Raw genomic sequence first — 7,966 nt, 5'->3', positions numbered from 1 at the left:
TTTCATTTCCATTTTATTCCTCATTTCTTTTCTAAACCTAAAACTAGCAAGTATCTTTTTCTCTCATCTTTCTTCCTCTCTCTTTTTCTTTTTGAGGCCGCCACATTCATCATCAATATCATCATCATTCTTCATCAATTATTGCTTGGATTTTAGGGCTTTTAACATCAACGCGTTCCTCTCGTTCTCCTCTACACGTTGCTATCTCTTGATTCTTGATTAGGGTATAAACCCTAACCCTAGCTTTTTGATTTTTCTTATATTTTACTGATTTTGTATGTTATATTGATAGTATGATAATTGTATGTTATTGTATGGTTGATTGGATGCGTAGAATTACTCGTTTGCATATGTTTTCGGTTTGATTTAATTGGGACAGCAGCTTTTTCGTGTGTTTCTGACTTTGTAACTGATATAAAAGTTAAAATAAAGTATATAAATGAGTTCCTCTCATCAAGACATTAATTTTAGACTCCGGATTCATGTCGTTTCGATTCCCGGAGCCCTAGATATGCTTAATTTGATTTTTGGTAAAGATTGAAAGGTGTTATGGGCAAGAACAAGGTATGGTCCGACTTTGTGATCATCCTTGGTGTCTTTAGGGTGTGTCATTTGGTTAGGACTGATGGTGGGACTAATTTTCATGTTCGGGTCACCTAAATCCGAGCCACGGTTCACCCGTTGTGCCTAAATCACTGTTTTGAGTAAATTGAATTCCCAAGTGTTGTCATGGCTGATATCCATGACCTAGGGACTGTTCTTGGAGTGTTCTTGAGTACATAATTGTGTCGGGTGGTTTGAGTAGGCGGAGATGCATATGTGGCTCGCCCGAAACCGACACCCGGGGCTCAAGATACGACCCGATGAACTTTTAAACTTAAAACTTATGGTTAATGATTAAACTTATGTTAAAATGAATGGCTTTCATTATTAATAAATTACTTATGATAAAAGAAGTAATTATTATTATTTAAGACTTATGATATAAATATTTATTATATCATTTAATTATTAATTATGATTTAATTAACATTTTAATTAAACTTATGATTAATAATACTTTTATTATTAAAGGAAAATACTTATGATAAGTATTAAATTTATTTTTGAGAAATTATTATAAGACTTATAACAAAGATTAAATAATTATTTAATTATTATAAGACTTAATTATTATTTAATTATGATTTAATTATTAAATACTTATGATTTAATAATTTTAATTAGAAACTTATGATATAATTAATAATTCATTATTAATTTATAAGACTTATGATATGAATTAAAATTCATTATTAATTAATAAAACTTATATTATGATTAATATTTAATTAATTAAATACTTATGTTATACTAATTATAACATTTCAACTTATATTAACTTTAATAATTCATTTTATTTAATTAAACTTATGTTATGACATAACTTTACACTTTTGACTTTAATAAACATTATAACCTATGTTATTATTATAACTTACACTTTTCAAATTAATGTTGACTATGTTGACCAAGTTTGACTTTTAAGTTGACTTTCGGTTGACTTTGACTTTCAGTTGACTTCTGTTGACTTTCTAAATAAGGAAACTTTCCTAACTTCAAAACTTTCTAAAAATAGAAGTTTCTAAATTTGGAAACTTTCCAAAGATAGAAACTTTCCAAAAATAGAAACTTTCCTAAAATAGAAACTTTCCTAAAATAGAAACTTTCCTAAAATAGAAACTTTCCAAAAATGGAAACCTGCTAAAAATAGAAACTTTCTAAAAATAGAAAGTGTGTGTCCTTATGCTGTTCCAATCAAACCGGTGCTTGCTGAGTAATGTTCTATGTCTACTTGCAACATATACAATAGCTATCATACTAAGACTTGACCTAAGTTAGTTATTTATTTCGACCTGCTTTATTTATAGGTCGGCGTTGTGATCTTTCTTGGTCACTTTACTTTACTTGCTGTTCGCTTGTTTGTGAGATTTCTTCAGTTGCTATTTAAGGTGAGTTATAGTCCCATTTTTCTATTTAAATCTTTTGGGATGAGAATACATGCAATTTATTTTATATTTTGGACAAGTGAAAGTTGGTTTAAATTATTCATTGTGAGTTGAACAAAAATATTCCCTAGTCTGGTAACTGTAATCACTGGTTTCTACTGGTGAACGCGAATCCTATGGATAGATCTATCGGGTTTGACAACCCCATTTCGAGCTAGTCGCGCTAGCAATTTGTTATCGGAATGTTTAGTACTTCGTATTTAGTTGTAGATACACTTGTTCGGTGTATATTATTTATTGTGTTTGGCAAGGGTAAATAAAGGGTTAAGTGGTTACCAGGCGGCTCACGGAAAATGGAATAATGTTTTATTATATGTTTTCTAGCATATAATTTTGAGGTTCAAAAAGGAGTTTTTATGTTTTCAAACATAAATTTTTATTGTTTAAATTAAATATTGTTTGCAATATTAAACCTATAATTCACTCAATATTTTTGTTGACAGTTACTCGCATGTTTTATTCTCAGGTTCATGATTGAATGCTTCCGCTGTGCTTAGAGAGTCTGCATATTTACGATGGCAGCTTTTGTTAAACATTAACTTGCATTCTATTTTTGTTACATTAAATAGTGGTTGTTTGTTGACTTTGTTTTGGGTCAACTTTTGGTTAAAGTATTATTGTATGGTTTTTCTAAACTTATACATTTTAGTAGATCTCCTTTATAGGAAATCATTTTTAAATAAAGAATGCAAGGTTGTTTTATTAAATTCATATAGAGTTTCGATCAAGCTGTGGGACCAAGTGACGGAGCCGTTAAGTGTTTTGACGGAGTCGTCACATACCGTATTGTAACGAGTGCTACAAACATCATTTAGGCGAATGTGGCAAACCATTTTGCTTGAAGTGTCAAAGAAGTGTCAAAGAAGTGGCCATGTGGCAAACGATTGTAGGAATACCGCTCCCGTCGCTCAAAAGGAGCCCAATGCACCCAAGCCGGGTGTTTGTTTTGAATGTGGCCAACCGGGTCATTTTAGGAGTGCGTGGCCAAATAAGAAAATCAACCCCAACACCCGCCGTTGAACTTCCAACATCGACACCTAGGATGCCCGAGACGACGATGGACTAGTCACGGGTACGTTTCTTCACAACCAACCGTATATTTCATACTTATTCAATTCGGTTACAGCTAGATGTTTTATAACCAAGACTTTGACTCGTACCCTTTGCACTCCACCTTTTCCCCTAGACCCTACTTAGGCAATTTAAGTGACCGATGGAAATATTGTGTGCCTATAAATTTTATCGGAGGGGATACGTTAAGAATTTCGACTTGACACCTATAGAACTAAGGAGCTCAAAACCTATTCGTTAAGGAGAAACTATTTTCCCTACAATTGTGTTTAGATGATTTCTAACTAAGTAATTTTCGGTTGGAAACCGATACCCTCTTCCTTGTATCCATGACCTCATGATTTTTGCATGAATCCCGGGTGAGTCCTAAAACGACATCCGTTCCGGTGACGATGTCTCCTAAGCCATTTTCGAACTCGCAACGTTAGTTGTAAATCTATCTTAGTACCATTCTAGGACTCCGTCCGTATTCATGAACCTCCTAAATCGCATATGCAAACTTATCTAGACAAATCCGTTATCGTATTTATTGATGATATCTTAACCTATTCAAGTGAAGAAGGAAAACGAACAACTTTACCGTCTTACGCTCGAACTGTTGAGAAAAGAGCAACTCTATACCAAATTCTCCGAGTGGGAATTTTTGTTGAACAAAGTCTAATTTTCTAGACCATGATGCTAATGGTCGAGGCATTACAACCAATCTCGAAATCAAGCCACATGTAATCAGGGAACTCTCCCAACTCAGACTTATACTCGTAAAATCTTAGATCTCACCGGTTGTTACCAAAGATTCAATTTCGACTTTTCCTCGTGATGCTTGTTCTTTACCCTCGATAACTCATTAAGGTAGAAATCTAAACCTCTACGTGCCCGAATCTTGAACGTGATTATTCACACCAACCTTGCTAGCTTAATTCGTATAGCACCAGATGGAACTCAAATATGGAAATAATTCTACTTGAACGCCTGAAAGGCATACTTTCTCGACTCGAAATAAAGGAAAACTGAAAATCGTTATTTAGCACGAAAAATTTGAATACTTAATATTGGATCCGATCAATTTTCTCGTCATCACGTACCACATTACATACCTCTGTTATTTCATCGTTACCGTCTGATATTACTGGAACTTAAGACAACCCATGATCCAAGGATACTTCACTCTTCTTTGACTTAACGTCCTTGTGTTTCGGATAATCGGTCAACTACTATTCAACCCCGAACTATAAAACTACGTGTACTATCTTGTTTCTTTTTCAAACCTCAACTTTTGACAACTAGATGCACGATATGGCAACCTCGAGATGTAAACTCACTCTACTCTAAGTTCTCATTTCACTTCTATCTTCATCGCTCGCACCCCCGTATGAGGAAACTCCTTGTAACATTTCTCAATGGATAGAGAAACTCTTCATATTACATTAGTATTCGCCACGAGGGTGAATAGTCCTAACGAACATTTTCGAACCCTAACTAACTTGTTCAAACATATCTTACGGAATTCTTTTCCAATACGGTGTACCATTGCCAATTACCTCGGATCAAAATACTCGTATCGCTTCAAGTTTCGCAAGAGACCTTGGGAACCCGCTTAGACATATGTACCGCGTATCTTCCACAAACCGACGAACTGAACAAACGAACGAATTACATCATGGAAGGACATGTTTCAAACTTGTATGGTCGCTTTTAGTTGATTTCTCCCACTACGGTTACCATTCGTGTACTAACGCCGCACTTCCGAAACCCTATAGGACCGCAAATGTCATACCCCTATTCGTTGGACCAACGCATGTGGCAAGCAAACACCGAAATCTGAACTTCATCAAGAAACAACAATTAAGATCATTCAAGTCCGAGAAGGGCTCGAGACGACCCGTAGTTGCCATAAGAGTTATACCAAACTTAGATGAAAACCTCACAAAGTCCTAGTGAGTGACCGCGTAATATTGAGAAACTACACCTTGGAAAGGTGTAATCCATTTGGGAAATCGAGGAAGGTTATATCCGCAATATTGATCCTTTTGAAACCTTGGGGCGCATTGGAACCGCTCCCTACCGTTTAGAGCTGCCGACTCAATTAAGTTTCCGTTTACCTTACATTTCGTGTAACAACTTAGAAACGTGTCCTGCGGAACAGGAATGTGCAATCCTTCTAGATGCACCAAACATTGATGACAAACTCTCCTTCATGGGAAAACTGGTTGAAATCATGGATCGTGAACCCAAACCTCAACACTACGTAACACCCCGACTATCCGGATTCGTGTAATGTCCAAGAAAGTGCCTTCACTCCTTCGTAGAGTTACAACACTAGGTCTCGAGTAAGAGACGTCGATTATTACTTCCAACTAAATTTCGGGACGAAATTTCTTTTGAGGTGTGGATAATGTAACATCCCGCGTTTTTCCGTTAAATTATTTTTAACGCCGTCTTTTTTTTTTTTTTTTATTTTATATCCTCGGTATCTCGATTCGTATCCTCCATTAGCTACATTCTTACAATATTTTCGTTATTGGATTATAACGTCTCCCGTACTCTCGTGTAACTTAAAATAATTCGTTTGGTTAATTCCCGCACCCGATTACAAACTAGAGGGACTAGACTTGTCAAAAGACCAAACCTTTGACTAGGTCAAAGTGGTCAAACCACCTCCTCCATTCATTATCCTCTCCATTTTCTCTTTTTCTTTAATACTTCCCTATTTTTCTTAAATTCTCCATTACAAAGATTCATCATCCATTCATGATCTAGCAAACTTCAATCAAAACAAAATACATATTTGGAATCCTCTCTTCATCCTCTTCAATTTGATACCAACTTCATCTCATTTGGGTAACTTTCTAAAATCACTAATTTTATGTGTTCTTGAGATTTTTGAGTTATAAAGTTGTTAATTAGTGTCTATGGCTCATTGTGATGTCGTGTATGTAATTTGTATGCTCGATTTGTTGTTTTTGGTGTAACTAGCTTGAATATGAAAAATGCTTGCTTAATCTTGTGTTTTGGATGCTCATATGTTGTTAGATTGTTAAAGTCCATGTTTTAATTGTGTTACTAGTATCATTAGCTTCGTTTTGGTGTATAGGTTGATTAAGAAAACTTCAAGAACATGATTAGTGATTTTGTGAACTTGGATTAGGATTTGATAAGCTTTATATGAACTTTTGGTGCATCAAATGCTATGAATTGTTGTTGATAAGTGTTTGGTTGCAATGTGTGCTTGATTACCTTCAAAACGGCATATCATACATGTAAATTGGTTGCCCGAATCATGAAATGCGTTTTTAGAACTTGAAACTTTGATTATGAACGTTTAATGCGGTTTTGGGTTGTTGTAAGTGTTGAATTGCTTGATGAAATGTGTCTAGGTGTTTTCCTCGTCAAATTACCTTTCCGATGATATAAGATACATGTTCTAATTGTTTGCGGATCATAAGATGTGGTTATTTGGTTTTAGCTCGTGCATACTTGTGAAAAACAGAAAAGTGTCTGCCCAGATGGTGGCGCGGCGCGCCCCATCCCCGCGCGGCGCGCGGATTAGCCTGGCCAGATTCTGCTTCATTTGGCACATTTCACGCGAAATGTTTGACTAGCTATCGACCTCCGATTCACATGAAACTTGTTCTAATATACTTATATATGAATAATTAGCATAGAAAAATAGTCCGGGACCCGACCCGAACATGTTGTCTTTTTCGTTGACTTTGACCCGACCAAAGTTTGACTTTTTGTCAAACTTAACCAAATGATTATGCAATCTTTCTAACATGATTCTTTACTTGTATCTTGCATGAAACTTGACAATTTGATTCACATGCTTTATAATCGAGTCGTAACGAGCCATAGGAGTAATTGAACATCTTTGACCGTTTGTGTTTACCGTTATTGATATAACATATATGTTTAGGTCAAGACTAGCTTTGTCTTTGCACGCGTTTATTTGTTGAAGTACTTTATTAATTCTTGCACTCAAGGTGAGATCATAGTCCCACTTTTTTTTTCAATCACTTTTATTCTTTACATCGTGGGCTGAGAAACACATACATTTCATACTTATATACTTTTCATGCTTTTACATTGTGAACAAATACGAATACAAAGATGCATACGAGTTTGAACAAAAGTCCTCAATCCAATTATCATTAGTTCCACTTGCAGGGTGTAAGTGTTGTAGTGACCCGAACTTTTCCATGTTTATATATATTAATTGAGATTGATATTTACATGATTAAATGTTTCCAACATGTTAAGCAATCAAACTTGTTAAGACTTGATTAATTGAAATAGGTTTCATATAGACAATTGACCACCCAAGTTGACCGGTGATTCACGAACGTTAAAACTTGTAAAAACTATATGATGACATATATATGGTTATATATATAGTTAACATGATATTATGATAAGTAAACATATCATTAAGTATATTAACAATGAACTACATATGTAAAAACAAGACTACTAACTTAATGATTTTGAAACGAGACATATATGTAACGATTATCGTTGTAACGACATTTAATGTATATATATCATATTAAGAGATATTCGTACATCATAATATCATGATAATATAATAATTTAAAATCTCTTTTGATATTATAAACATTGGGTTAACAACATTTAACAAGATCGTTAACCTAAAGGTTTCAAAACAACATTTACATGTAACGACTAACGATGACTTAACGACTCAGTTAAAATGTATATACATGTAGTGTTTTAATATGTATTCATACACTTTTGAAAGACTTCAAGACACTTATCAAAATACTTCTACTTAACAAAAATGCTTACAATTACATCCTCGTTCAGTTTCATCAACAATTCTACTCGTATGC

The sequence above is a fragment of the Rutidosis leptorrhynchoides genome, chromosome 11 (assembly GCF_046630445.1).
Source record: "Rutidosis leptorrhynchoides isolate AG116_Rl617_1_P2 chromosome 11, CSIRO_AGI_Rlap_v1, whole genome shotgun sequence".
NCBI lineage: Eukaryota > Viridiplantae > Streptophyta > Magnoliopsida > Asterales > Asteraceae > Rutidosis > Rutidosis leptorrhynchoides.
This window is presented reverse-complemented; position numbering follows the sequence as displayed.